At 37.4% G+C, this 16,294-nt stretch overlaps 1 protein-coding gene across 2 annotated transcripts in view; it reads right to left on the bottom strand.

The window, feature by feature from the left end:
• The window catches only part of LOC126919496 (ATP-dependent RNA helicase DHX33), a 250,860-nt gene that overhangs the window by 201,258 nt on the left and 33,308 nt on the right, over nucleotides 1-16,294 (bottom strand). The window lies entirely within an intron of this gene.

Raw genomic sequence — 16,294 nt, 5'->3', positions numbered from 1 at the left:
AAGAATTTTTATCGTACTCGTCAACTTTTGGCTAATATGGTATTAATGAATCAATAATATACGTACATAGTAACCGCGGCAACGAATCAACCTTATCGAACATCAGGAAATTCGAAATCCGACTAAAAATCAATACTGCGAATAAACTTTTCACGAGAGTATTCCGACAGCTATTCTAACGATCAACTATATTTTTTCTTTCATTTTAACTACAACTAACGCCGCTTTTTATCCACGTTTTATCTGAAAAACTAGAAGCAATTTACTTTCACGGTAGGAGAAAAAAAAACTCACCGTGCTCCCAATTTACTCACAACCTTGCTCAAATTTCACGCGCATCCGAAAACAAAAGCCGAATTCGAATTACGTTTCTATTTACCTGCATTTAATTTCCAGCTTTCCCATTAAAGTCAGTTTCGATTTTCACCGATTGTCCCTTTAAACCGTCACGTTTCCCCCTTTCTTTCTTCGTTTCAATCCTGTTCGGTTTCCAATGTTAAGCTTCAAGGCTACCTGTGTTGTGCAACAATTTAGGCGTATCTAAAAACTTACGCACGGTAGCTTTAAAATTGTTATTTTTGGAATTTGTCGCTGACCGAGCACAGATTAGATTACGTTGGAAACATTTTTTCGTCAGATGAGCGAAAAAGCCTGAAAGATCGTGGCGATCCTGTATATATATATTTTTACTTACAAATAAAGCCGATAAATAAAGTAATCGAAAACGGAATAAAAATCAGTAATTCGATGCCGCGTGATATTTCTTCGTTTCTCGCCATAATAAATACGTGTGCCTGAACGATAGAATCTACTTTCCAATACACGCAGTTATCGTTTTATCGATTTATAAATCATTCTTTCAAATTTAACCAGATTACGCTGTTTTCAATCTTCAACATCCAATTTCGTTAAATCTCGCACCAGGGACAAAGAGTAAAGTCTCTCGTTTTCTTCTAGACCCAACTACTTAACAATATACGTACATCAAGCGGAAATCGATTCCGAATCCGACAACGATCCTTCGTATGATGTCGGGACGAAGCCAACAGACCACTTTTTCGAAACATAGGAGCAAAAACGCCTAAACTAGAAATAAAGAGGAACCGGGACCGTCGAATCTTTTTTTAGTTAGGCGATTCGTCTCTATCGAGGCGACCGAACGGAACGTTCGAGACCGTGTCGAGAGATGGGAAATTTAAACAAAATTTCTCGAATATCGACTTTCGAGGTGTTTGATCGATTCCCGTCGCAGATTAATCAGATTCCTTCGATTCTTTCGTTCGCCGACAAGTAGATCGTACTTCGCCCTTCCTTCGCCCCTCGCAAAACTGTAACTCTAACGTATAAAGAAATCGGTAAGACGGTAACGGAAAGGAAGAACGACGAGGATAACGCGGAGATCGACCGTTCCTAGTTTGCTCGCTAAGAAAATCGTCTCGATTAAAAACGGTTGTATCCGCGAGTGCGCAACTATCGCAAAAGGTAGGAGGAAGGCTGTAATAAATCGCCAGGCAATATCGTTTAATTTTTATTTCATTGGTTCGACGTTAATGCCGTGTTTGCCCTGAGTATTTCTCTTCGAGAGGATTTTACGCTCCGACGTGTCTACTTTTTTCAAGTTGGAAAAAGACGGAATTTTTAAAGCGCATTATTGATCGAAATATTCTATTCCAATTCTATTTATGGTATTTATCAACGAAATACTTTATAGCGTTGTGCTTGAAAAGAGAATATAACAAAATTATAAAGAGATAAAGAGATAAAGGGATAAAGAGATAAAGAGATAATGAGATTTGGTCGCGGAATTTTCGGAATGACCTTTTTTGCCAATTTAATTCAGCGTGTAACCTTACAATATCTTTTTATGGATAATTTTATTTCCGTTATCATAATCATTTGCCAAATGATACTTTGTTAACTCATGAAAATATACGTAGATAGATAGTTCGACGAAATAAAATACCGCGAAATAAAATACAACGATACGATTGTTAAATATTTAGAGGCTTTTAAACACCTGTTGAATACCTCTCATCGCGTATGATCTATTTTTTTTAAATATTCAGCCAGATGCGTTTACTGTGCTCGAATAATTCCTCCTTTCATCTACTTCGACGTTAATTATATTATCGATATTTAATTTAGAGAAAACTACGATATTTTATACGCTTTCTGGCGTATTTTATCGTATATCATACGAGAAAAAACTTTTAATACTACATTTCAACGTTTAACGTAATATCTACAAAATACAATCGATACAAATATATCGCGCGATACGTTGATGAATCGATCAGAAATATTGTCTAATTTTACCGAGCCATAAATAAGCCAAAATGAGCGACAAAATTATATTATGAAATTCGAAGAAACGATGAAAATGTAAATACTAAATGTTGTTGAGCATTCGTTGTAAGATTTAATAGCATTATCAACGTCCTTATAATTGCATCGCGATAACGCTAGTTAATATTTTATGCGGACGAGGAATACGGGCAAATTCGTCGTGCCGCGCGTAGATCTTCTTTCGGAGGGTCTAAAAAGCGCAACAAAAACAAGAGAGCGATAATTCACTGTCGTCGAATTTTACGCAATACGTTAACCTCGCGTGCAACGGTGTCCTCGAAATAACGAACGAAACACAACTGATAACATCCATACGTCATCGGCATTGGGAAACTGAGAATTTCGATACGCCAACTAGTCTCGGAAAATTACGTTACTGCGAGTAGATCGAGTATCGCCAGTGTCTTTGAATAGACACAATTTGAGAAACGAGCAATATTTAATCTGTTTCGACGCTTTTAAATCGATCGATACAACGAGAGTCACATAATCTTTTAATTAGTTATAAGTAATTATATAGTAAGCTAGGTAATGGGATATTCTCCTAGAGAAAATACAGAGGCCGGTATTACGCGTAATATGCGATATATATAATATGCATATATATGTGCGCGTTATATAATAAAATATATATACGAATCTAAAGACGGAATCATTTTTTGAATATTGGCCCAAACGATTCGACTTTTTTTAAAAGGTTAAACAGCGTAACGAGTAAAACAAATAAAAGCTTTTCGAACAAAGCGCGATTGGTCGGAATAACGAAGAAAAAAGTGAAAGTTTGGTTCTTAATGTCGAAGATGTTGCAAAGTTATGTTAATGCTGGTCGCAGCATATCGCTATGTTGTTACAGTCGTACGTTAAATCGTAAAAATGTCGCGTTTCATACTGTGATTAATCGAGACTTTCGAGGAACTCTGGGAGAAACATGCGCGCACATTTGGCGCCAAAAGGAAGGTGGCGATACGAACGGTAAAACGACGTATCCGCGCAATGTAATATTTTCGTCGCTATTGGAAAAGTGAAGATTCATTTACGCGATAAAACCGAACCGTGCACGGTAACGACGTTAATGTCATAAAGTTTGCTCTATGAAATTTATTACTCTTTATCGGTTCATACGAGAACGTTCTTTATCAGTTTGCCGAAGGCAATTGATTACGAATTACAATACGATACAATATTTGGTAAGCGTTCGCAAACAGGAAGAGCCAACCCAGCGATTTCGATTATTTTTCAATATACTGTCGATCGTGATGGTTTCAGTTGACCGTCGTATCGGTATTCTCGTGCACTCTCATCGGTATGATGCACTTGATCGAATTCCTTTATTTATCTATAGTAAATCACCTCATTGACATTCGATTTTGACGAACGATCGGTCGTTTTCTTCGAAATAACGACAGGTACGTGTTCCAACGCTGAAAATATAAATGAACGAACGAAATGATAGGAACAAAACTGTCCAATGTCTGGTAAAATTATTATTTTGTATCTTAATACGTGATAAAGTACTGACGGTTTTGTAATTTCGTAGATGGCTCGTTCCTTCCAAGGATATTTAATCGTCGCCAATATCCAAACTCGATCGATCATTAGGAACTATTTGCAACTATTATATAATCATTAAATCGCTATAATTAAAACGATTAATCTTCTTGTCCCTGTTTACCTTATCTATTAATATCGTTTCAATATCGTCTAAAGTTACAATTTTGTTAAGCGCGTTGTTAACGAAACAAAGACGATTTTGTACATTATGTCAACTATGCAAAGTTAGTATTAATTGAAAATTTTCAAAACTTTCGGCTTCTTAACGATTCATCGATAAACTCGATGAAATCGGGTATAGAATTAAGAACATAGAATTCTTTGAAATTTTTACGATGCTAAGAATTTGAAGAAAGATCGATAAATTTAATCAGATAGAAAGGTGGCAATGGCGACTAGATCTCGAGAAAGTGGACGAGAGTTGGCAGGATCCGATTTAACGAAATCGCGATCTATTCTCCTTTCTCTTCGACAAGCCCGTGTTTGAACGGAAAACACGGTGAGCGTAAAATCAATATCTAGCGGGTCCAGTGCTCCTTTAAATCACCCTATGCAACGTGAAGTTCGAGCTCTTGTGACGAGAAGAGCAAAATGCATAATCGTTCCTGCTTCTTAACCGTGCAGATTTTAGGTTTGCGAAAGAGCCCTTGTATAAATATCTTAATATTCATCTTCGTCTTTGCACTCTTGAAAGATGATAAAACTTATTTCCCATACTATTTACAGATAAGGAAGTTGTTGAATGCAACGTGAGTAATAAAAAAAAAAAAAGAAGAAAGAAACGCAAGAATCGCAAAGTTAAAACTTATATTTATATATTGTATATGTTATATTTTCATTTTTAACTAAATTGATTAAAAATTATTAACTTGCGATACTACTTTTCGATAGTAAAAAAAGAAGTTTTCCTTAATGTTCCTTAATGTACATCTGTGCTGTACAATTATCGCTTTTCGTGTTTATTTTCTGTTATCTCTTTCTTTAATTGTGACTTCGTTAAAGGAAAAAAATTTCTGTAAATCCAGAGCCTTGATCTCGCGTCTCCTTTTTCATTTACATTTACCCCTGATCTTTCATTTACCGCAACTGCTGCTTCTTGTTATTACTTAGACGCTTCAAACGTATTCGCATACGAATTAAATCATATATAACTGAACTAATTATTTCTTTAACAACCATGTTAAATTAAGGTTCAAAGCAATGAAATCTAACTGCGCGCATTTCAAAAGCTTATCTTAATATAGCATATAACCGTAATAATATTCATTCAGCCATATTATCCAATGCAATTCAAATGAGAGGCAACAATGATCCGAATGATAACTAAAATCCCAAAATTTACATTTATTCTCGACAAACGTATATTTCGTTATTTCTGAAATAATTCAAAGTATTCCCAATTGAAATATTCAACTGTAAAATGATTTTTCGATACAACTCGTTCGATATGTTTCGTCCTTCCTTCGACCAACCACCAAATTTTCTCCTCTTTTAACGCTATTCCTATCGGTAAACATCTCTTTTTCTTTTTTTCTCTTTTTTTTTTTTTTCTTTTGCAAACGGAATGTGCGAGTACAATTATTAAAATTCCAATGTAAATAATAACCGAGTTGCGATCAAACCCGAGAAGGGGACGGTAACATCCTTATCGACGAGATTTCTATTAAAATTTATTTTCAGAAAATTTCCTATTTACGATCGAATAACGAGCGATGCAAGTTAATTCACCGTTATATGGAAAGGTCTCAAAGCGAAATGAAACAGTCGATCTATCCAGAATTGGATAACTCAACCAGAGTGTGGCAGAGAGTCGAGAACGCGTCCTACAATTAGTAAATATAACAAGCACAGGAAATTACGGACGTAGCGATATAAATGCGATGCGAGTGTATAAAATATATATAGAACCATTAATTTAATTAATCTGTAGTACTTGCTGGTATTTTGCAATTTTTTGTTCCGGTTGTTAATTATGTAATTACACGCATACTTCCAATTCGCTACTTTCGCGTAACTAAGACGAATGTTTTATGTTTTCGAATAATAATTTTCTATGGTAGTAACTTCGCATTCATGGAGAAAAATGACGTCGGAAAAAATAATTTTCACCGTTACGAATATGGAAAAGAATAAAAATATATCCTCCTGACACTAGTTATTTTCGTAACCTAATAAAAACTAATAAAAAATAACAAAAAATAATAAAATTCACACTGTGTGATAATAGTATTTCTTTTGCCGCTATAAATAACATCGTAAAGGAAGCAAACGTTACTTCCAATTATCGAAAGATCTAACGATCATTGGCTACATAAAAAGCGCAATAGCTAATTAATCACATGCTCTATTACCTTCGATCAGGCGATAAGTTATTATCTGTTCTAGCGATTACGTAGTAATTAAGTTACGTATCGATAGTGCATTTTAATTTATCGCCAATTTTACTAACAAACTCGTCGAAAAATTAACTCTTTCTTAGATATGTACTAAATCAATTTTTCGTTCCATCTATGATCTCTAACTTTTATTTAATCGGACTAAATTGGTCATCCTTGTGAAACGAGTCGAATTCAAAGATCTAGTAGTCGATTATAAACGTTAGAATTTCAAATTTTTATATAAAAGTGAGTAGTAAATAATTGAAGTTAATAGTAAAGAATGGTAGAACAAACTGATTATAAATGTCAATATATTATTTCTTATTATCGTAAGCTGAAACCGGTGGATCGATTCTTCGCGTGCAACTAATTTCATTTTCCGTAAAACAATATAACTTCTTCTAAATAAGTTAATATTTTCTAATGTTTCCAATATCGTTGCATCGCGTGCCATTAACATACTACGACCTTTCGATCATTCGATCCTTTTATCTTTCGATTCTTATGGAATATTTAATGAAACCAATGTTTCTCCTGAATCGTGAAAGTGACATATCATTCCATAAAAGAACGATCGATGCGTATTCATCGTCTACCGAACGTTTGACGCGTACTGAATATTGGATAATTATGAAATAAATTTACCTCGAACGTCTATCTCGTCGTATCTTTGATTAATAACATCAAATCTACAAATTCCATTATCAGATGACCTATACCTGGGAATTTTATTTTATGCCAATAACAAGATCTATTCTATTATATCGTATTGAGAAAAGAGGATGCAAAAGTTCAAGCAACCGCTTGAACAATTCTTCCTTGCTTACGCCTTTTCACTTTGGACGATCATCGTGAACGATTCGTCCACGGGCAATGTGAAAAATAAAATCCGGAGCGTATTTGTACCGGTTCGATCGATCGGAAGTGGAGTTTGACTCCATTTTGTTCAGCGGTCACTTTGGATGATACGCGGATGAAAACAGTATCTTTCAGCGAATCGTCCGCGACGACCGTGCAAAGTAAAAAGATGAAAATTTGGTTTTGTACTCGCGCGAGATACGAGCATCGTTTGGTATTTATAAGGACGTTCGCTTTCTTTCATTTCCTACCACCTCGTGTTTTCCTTATCGTATCAAAAACATAAGGTGCAGCATTAGTATTACGAGAGATACGTTGATACGTATTCAAGAAACAATTCTGCTTTTTATATAGAAGGTTTATAAAAATTATATGTCACGGGCTTGACAGATGATTCGCTGATAAAAGCTTGCACGTCGGTCTTTCGCTCGAATAGATTTCGATATTATCCATCGTTTAGCGTGAAATCTCCTCGTCAATAGCGAGATAATCGATTCAAGCTGAACAAGATTTCACGATTTCGCGAGATTTTGCGGTGACGTATTAAAATTCATGATAGCAGCGCGAATCAAGATCCCTCCCTGGAGAATGGACTGTGTCGCTTCGACCGGAAATGGTACATATTCATCGGGACAGTGGCTAAATGTCGTGCTAGCATGGATCAGGTTACTGGAGGAAGGTGCTTCCCTTTTCGCCGCATCTGTATCGTGTATCGTGTAACGTGTAACTTGTAACGTGTAACTTGTAACGTGTAACGTAACTGGGACTTAAAGTGAAATTAATGACGGTGACGTGAAATGCTCGGTCGATGCTCGGTCCCATTTTGGAAATGAACAAAAAGGAACGATTATTTGTATATTTGTTTCTTCGCTCGAGACGAACAAAGATTATTTGTATTAAAGTAATTTTATTATTATGGGTAAGTGTACTAGATATACAGAGATGATTTTGGCTGCTACTTTTTCGAAATCCAGCTGCTCGCGTGTTACGTTTACCGTTTACCGGCTCCCGGAAAAGTGCGAATACTTTAGCGATCGATAAACGCTGTTCGCTAAAAAGACGATGCGATCGAAGATCTTGGTCGCGGTCGATAAGCTTATCGCGAGCTATCTGCGAAACACAGGATGCTGTTTGTAGGCAGATCGTCGCAAGCAGTTGCGTCTAATATTTTGAACCCCGCGGTAATTTTCCCTTTCTACGATGTACAGCACGAGTGCTTGTTGGTTTTGGGTGAAAATAGAAAGAAAAAGATCGAAAATTAGTAACAGGGTATATGGTAAGTTCGCCAAGCGCGATAAACGTGCCTTCCGTCGCTGGTTCTGAAATGAAATACGGTATAAGTGGAAGGAAGAAAGTCGTCGGGATCGTGTTACGTGCCACTTTGCTAAAACGTACGTGGTACCGCAAGCGCGGTAGTGGAATCACAAGTATTTGAAACTAGCGGTAAACTCCGGACGAAATTACGATGTCTAAGAATCGTCCCCTTGTCGATTAATAACTGTGACAACTGTTTTCGCGGTTTTCGAATTTAGTCGTATCGAAAGTAGATCGTAAGGTCTCTTGGTCGTGAAGGTTTATCCGAGTGAGCAAGGGTTGAGCAAGCACAGCGGAGAAACCGCGCAAAGATAGCAGCGGGATCGATGCGGATCGCTTTAGAAACGACTCGAAGGAACGTCTCTTCTCTATTGACGCATTGCTGACTGTTCTTATCTACGAAGCCACCTGCAGGTGAAGAAGGAAAGCACTCATCGATTCGAGAACGAAGCCACAATTTCTCGAAATTGCCTACCTCGAAATTTAACTCGTCGAAATACCTATTCCCTCCGTCCTTGCGTACCAGTCCATTCCATTTACTTTCCCTCTTCTACTTCTTTTCCTATATCTCCCGTGATCGTGCGAGTTTACGTCGATTAACGCCTCGGGACAGTTTAGATGCCTTAGGTGCATCTATGCAAGAATCTCGTCACTCGTTACTTTAAACGAACGATGCTTCGTTGATAGAAAGTGTAAACCGTGGATATGAACGAAAGCTACGAGTGTGCAGGGTATTCGACAACGGATAATAATAATAATACAAATAAGAGGAAAACGAAAATATCGGCTTGATTGTTTGTCGAATCAGTTAAATCAAAAAATCGGTTAAAATATCCCTGATACGCGGCAAAGTTCCGTACACGAAGGAATACGAGGTAGCCTAAGCGACGGAATTCGTATAAATCGTAAAAAGGTACACGTACCGTTCAAAGAAACAAAACACGAGGATTTTCGTAAGCAATTTTGTGACTCGCGCTTTCGAATAAAGCAGGCTAAAGCAGGTATTTCGAGACAACTTTAGAATATTCGAAGCGATTCTATCGTGTGCTTGTAAATAACGAAGCTGTTTTTATTCTCAGCGTCCGTTGTTTCTCGATAGGCAAAGGGATCGTATACTTGGTATTTCCATCGCTCGAAACGTTCGACTCGATTCAGGCTTTTGTTTCATTTTTCTAAAGCGTCGCGTTCGCCGCGGCGCCAATCTCGAAAAAGCCTTGCTCGTCCGCGATAGAGAATCGTTCGTCTAAATAAACCTAATTGGAGTAAACCTCGCAACGGCGATAGGCCGTATCGCGTACGTTGGACCATCGTTTTAGGTCTGATTCATTTTTCAAAGAACGAAACATATTCGATATTTATTTAACGAACAATCGGTTACGTGCAAATAGTAGAGCGTGGTTTCTTGGATCTCGAGAGGAAGATAACTGGCGTGATTTCAACGAGACCAGAGAATATGCTATAATCGCGTGAGAATGCCGTAAGAAGAGAGCAAGAAGATTATGACATTCGATGCTGTAAATAATCTGACACTTTGTAAGGAAAATCGTAGACAACGTACCTATACTACGCGCATAACGCATCCAATACGCACAAATCCCCGAAAAATAATCGATATGTATAGCGCGAGTTTCTGCTTTTCTTATTGTTCATTTTGTACGCGTGCGTGCGCGTGTTGTGAACGTTATAGCCATTTCTCGGTCGTACGTGTATCAACGTACGTACTAGTTTGGTGGACGAATTCGTGAACGGAATATCCGTGAATAGACAGATTCGATTTACGGAAAGCAATCGCAAAAATCAATCTTTAGTGAATTTTCTCCGAAATAAGTTACTATTTTACGCGCCCCTAACGACTACAGTGCAGTTTATTTACAGCACGATTACAGTTGTTACATATTACGTACATATTTAGCAACGTTACAGTGAACCATTACAAACCGTTGTTGGTAATTTATCGTTCATTTCATACGCGTACAAACAGAATATTTCATTCGTACACGCGGAACGTTTAACAAGCCGTTCTACCACTGTTAAGAACGCGTTGTACGACGTGTTAAATCGAATTCGGAAATTCATAGCATCTTTATATTTTCGATATATTCCGTATTAGACTCGACGAGCTCGATAGAGCGTTTCATTTCCGCCAAATAACGAAATACCAAGCTCGAATAAATACTGCTTATAGTTGGACGTTGCAAAGAATCAAGAGAATCAAGATCGATAAAAAGCTTCGCTTTTCAATAAGACAGAGTTAAATTTTTATCGGTGTATCTATCGTAAAAAAGAAAAAGGCAAAAATCGTCGAAACTTAACCGAAATGTTATTACAACGTCTATTCGCCTAGCGTATATGCAACGTCGTAATGCCACCTTGATTTCTTACGATCGTATGAAATTTATATAGAGATTCGTTAAAGAAATTTGTCGGAAACGGACTCGCGAAGCTATAGATGGGTGAAGATCGATCGCATGCCAATTCTGCGAGAACGCAAATTTAAATTTTTTAGAACAGCTGCCAGGACGACTATCCTTAGGGAGCGTTCCGTACCATGGCGCAGTTGCTAAGCAGAAATATGAGAAACAAGCCGAATCTATCTTTGGTGGATTCGAAGGCTCGCGAAGCCGGTTAAACTCGTCCTGGATAAGCGAACGTCGATATAGCTGTCGAAACAAGAAGCACAATACGAAGGAAATAAGCGGAAGAAATCTCGGGACGTTCATCCAGCCGTCCTGAAACTGTTAAGTGCATTATTGTGGCGTCCCTCTGTAAAATACAAACGGCAACTATCCTCATTATCCTCTCTACCTTGTTTTTTTCTTCTCCTTTACCACCTAGCTGCCGCAATTTCCTTCTTCTCCCTCGGTGTATACGTGTTATCGTCGAAACGACTCGTAATCATTTTATTAAAACAGGTCAGATAAATTCTACGTAGAGATGCGAACAAACAATAACGTACACAGCTCGCTATTTCCTGTTTTTAGCTCATCTTACAAAGATCTTTAGGAACTTTTTCTTATTTTCTCGAGAAACGATGCTTCGTTGTCTTATTCGTTTAATTCGTACGCATCCAACGATGCTTCCAACGATAGTACGATTTTCGAATTCTAGTTCGAGATTACTCGAACTAGAAATTACCGTTCACAGAAATTTTACGTTTAAATTTCTCAACATCGGACTTTTACTCTTACCGAAACGTCCGACTTAACCAACGATCGTAAATATAAGCATTTCTTTCTTATTTTTTTTTTTTTTTTTATTTTTTTTCGTTTTTTAAAAGTATAAAAATTTGCTTAGACACGAGTAACCTGCACGCAAGAATTTACCAAATTTAATTTGAAAAATTACGCTTGCCTACGGAGGGTTAATACATCACAAAGTGAAGAGAGGTGCCCTTTCCTCGTCTTCTCGTCGGATGATTAATATTTCGTAACATTCGCAATTTTTAGCCACAACGTTAATCATCTGTATCAAAAAGTAATTGACCTCGTTCGGTTTTCGTTGTAGTTCCGAATGAGTATCCGATAAAACAATTTAACGCGTATTTCGCGTTATATAATTAATGTATTTCGTTCCATTTGCCGCAAAAACGCATTACCTAAATATCCGATCGATTTTATCCAAAGTGCGCGCTTTGAACGAGAGGAAGAACGTGAAATATATATATATAAATAGATGTAAAATCGAATCGAAAAAAATATTAATATCGCGGAAAGATACGCGTTATTCGAATATTTTGATGATATTTCGATTATTTATACCAACTATGATTTAATTATTTGTCACGCATAATGAACGATGAAACAATTGTACACGATGCTTTTGTTTTATATCTATCTGTTATATCGTCAAACTTGAAATGTAGTACAAGATACTTATTTAGCCATTTGATGTTGTCGGTTGACCGTCGTGTGTTATCAACTAAACCAGAAATCGGTAAAAAAGTAAACAGATCCGAAGGAAACAGGTTTTACTGCATGCCGACGATTATGTAGGGAAAATAACGTCGACGAGAAAATGAAGAATTACATTTTAGGATTATGCCGCATCCGTTCTACTATTCACGGCCTTTTACGCGCGATTATTATCTCTTCCCAGAGTTTCATATAAAACAAATGAAACGTAATAAATAAAAAATGACGATGCTAATAGCGTTAAATTATCAGAACAAACATTTAAAAATCACAATTTATATCTATTACGCTCTCTGCGCGATTATAAACGACTTAAACCTTTAAATATAAGATTAAAATACAACGTAATAATACGCTTGGAAATAAAAATTATTAAACGGAAAGTAATATCTTGCGATACTTTATACGTAATACGTATTACGTATTTACACGTACTGTATTAGTTGGTAATTAGTTGCAATTCCATAGCAATCAAGTACTTACACTTAATCGACTTAATATTCCTTAACGTTCGAAATAAGCTCCAAATAACCGTAAAGAAACAATATGATTCGCATATGCCAATGCTCTACCGATTACTCGTCAACTCACGAAATCAGTCTATCCGCAAAATTGCCGAAGAAAGTATTCAAAACGATTAAGCAATTACGTATCTCCGTTGTAATCGACCAGAAATCTCCTAGCTAAACACCAAATCTTGCCGTTCGGTGCTCTATCTGGAACGCTATTATCGCTTATCTAAGAAAGTCATCGCGTACGTGTGAAACGTGTGCCGGCGGCTAATCCCGGCGACTAATTCTGGCAGCCAATCCCGGCAGCGATAATAGCACTCGTAATCGTCGATTCGGGGCCGATCGATTTCGAGAGAAGACAAGACACCGGTATGTTCGAAGTTGGAGCACATCTCGCATCCACCCTTTCGCGTTGGACCGGCGCGTTGCAACTTTATTCGCGATAATAACGCGAACCTGGAATCGCTTTGTCGACCGAGACTGGCTGACTCGACGCGTGGAAACCGAGCAAAGTATCGCTATGTTTAAAAGTCCCGGATCGCTGCTGAAAACCACCCTTGTCGCTCGATTCGCCTGCCGCTCCCGACGAGTGGACGACGCTGTAACTGCCCTGGTGGAAGACGAAGCGGAACGAGTTTCTCAAGAAAGAGGAATAAAGGCAAAGACATCGAAGGGAAGTTGCTGCTACAGATCAACGTGGATTAATATGGATCAATACGGATGGTGAATGACAATTCTCAACAAATGGAACGATATTATCGCTATCTTCAATTTTGTAACTTTCTTTCTTATCGTCGGACGATCCTGGTGATTCCGCGTGCTCGAACAGCGTTGCAAAGTAACGAGGCTGAATAATGTATCTTTCGATTGATTTCCGAGAAAAGCAATTTTCTCAATTTTTTATAGCGACGAACAGAAAATACAGAACGAATAACTAGACCCTCTTGCATGGATAAGAAATATATCAAACAGATATTACGAAATATCGAATTAAACCGAGGGTCGATCGATTTATCAAGGTAAAAGCAAAGTAACAAAACTTCTTGGGATGATAAATTCAATTTTTTCATCGCTGCCAATTTTCTACTCGCAGAAACGGTAAACGGTTTAAAATGGAGTACCAGTAACGCCTATTGATCACATCGATCGTAGACCTATTCCCGTGTATGGCAGTGGTAACGGTAATTACGTTACTGTTCTCTTCGTGTTTCTTACCTCTGTTACGACTTTTTACGGAGCTTCGAACGGCCTACTTGTACTCGCATTCTACGTGGTGGTAAAATTTGGTCAGAAAAACCTGGAACAGCGTGCACATCTACGTACGTTTTAATAGAAAATAAGAGTAAGAAGGGAAAGGTTGGAAAAGAAAAAAGGCACTATGTAAAAACAAAGAGCAGTTCCGCCAGAAAAAAAAGCGTAAGAGATAGGAGAAAAAGGTGGTTAAAGAAGAAGAGAATGGAGAGAAAGGGCAGAAGAGCTATCATTTTCACCGGTATTTCATAAGGGGTTAAATGTGGTTACGTTCTCCATCGACCTCTCTGTTCCGTCTGCGCGCCGACGAGAAGAGGGGAAAAAAAGATCTTTCCGAGCTGTAGATCGGCCGTCGTAAACTTGCCGGGAAAGGGCGGGCAGCCTCTTGACATCGAGTCCAGAACGATGAATCACGAAGCAGCTGTGATTCTCGGAAAGGGGCGAAATGGGATTCCCAAGCTCGATGACTTTAAGGACATTCCCGTGGATTAATTCGAGGGAACCGCGAAAGAAGGTCGATGAAAAAATCGAGACAGATGGCGAATCGAAAAATAACGGTCTTCGGCGTTTAACCTATCTGCCTTACAAACGCTTATACTAAACTGTTCCGCGTTGAGATATTACTTGATCCGAGTGTAGTAACGCTTACCAATGACTTGTAGATTCTCTGTTACGTGGATCTAAGGACGAGACTCGTAGCTTGCGATTTAAGAAATTGAATTCTCAGATCTAAGGAAGATAAAATTCATCAAAGACTAAATTTGAACTAATAGTAAGAGTAATAGAAATATCGAAACGTTTTGATAGTAACTATCTATAGCAAGATTATACTGTTCGTTTCTGTTATTCTAATTTATTATATTAATATATGCTATTATATTATTAGGTTGGAAAGTCGAGTAGTTGTTATCTCGAATGTATATACGGTACTTGAACGAGAGCTACGACACCGATATGTTGAAAATATATGATGTAAGATATCAGGAATCGACGAGTTAACGTAAAAATAAAATAGAGATAAAAATGCATAAAATAAGAAACAAAGTACCGCTTTTTACGATTCTACAACTCCATACGTAGCTACCGATGAAAGGTGTAGAATCTTTAATTTAAACGAGTACCAGATCGTCGTTCTTCCCTATCGATTAATTAACAAGATACGAAGTGCAAGCGAATAAAATGGACGGTAAAGGACATAAGAAAGCCAGGACGACGATAAAAGTGGATCCATTGACCCGTAATAACAGGGTTTAACGAGACTGTTAATTAATAAATTGAAAGAAAAAAGAGAAATTGGAACGCACAGTTTCGAAGGATGGAAGCAACTGGTGGCAACGTAGTCAACGATATTCGAATTAACAGGAGATAAGAGTTTAACTTGATTAATAAATATTAAAATTACGATAATATCTCGGCGATAAAACGATCGAAAGAAGATGTAGATAGAAAAAAAAATACACGTGCATGCGAATTATTATATATTATTATATAGCAATAAGAGATACGAAGGTTATCGACGCTAAAAATATTACGATGCATTATTATTGAAACGAGAAAAATAATAAAAACAGATACGAACGTTTACAGCCAACCGGAGGAAAATTATTATTACGCAGGAATGGAGGATAAGCGAAGTAATCGGCAAACGACCTCGAACGACGAAAGGAATCTTAATGGAATAATAAATGTATTCCGACTGATAGAACTCGGTATTGCCAGTCGGTAGTACACAACTTCCTCGTAACGATGCTATATAATTTTTACATGCATTCCGTCAATGTACTTGTTTCCGCTTTTCTTTTTCCTCCCGCAAACATGCAATCTTTCTCCTTACTCGACATATTCGTGCGTTTTTTACCACGTCCTCTACTCGCTTATCACACCTGGTGTTTTCTATTTGCCAGATTGCGTACAATTTACTGTCATTAAATAATAAAATTTTATTTGCCAGGTTACGTTCGATTGTCTAGCATTATATGGTATACGATAAAATAAGGAAAGGAAAGGACGTGTAGGATAGCTTCAACTCCGATGAACGTAGCAGTACTTTTTTCGTAATAGAGGAAAGAAGTAAGCAAGCATTCTTGATGAAACGCGCGAAAGAATATCGAAGAAGATACATCGCGTTTGAAGAGGCAATATTTCCCGATAAACGTAGAATTAGCATAACGCG

The sequence above is a fragment of the Bombus affinis genome, chromosome 8 (genome assembly GCF_024516045.1).
Source record: "Bombus affinis isolate iyBomAffi1 chromosome 8, iyBomAffi1.2, whole genome shotgun sequence".
Classification (NCBI taxonomy): Eukaryota; Metazoa; Arthropoda; class Insecta; order Hymenoptera; family Apidae; genus Bombus; species Bombus affinis.
This window is presented reverse-complemented; position numbering and strand designations above follow the sequence as displayed.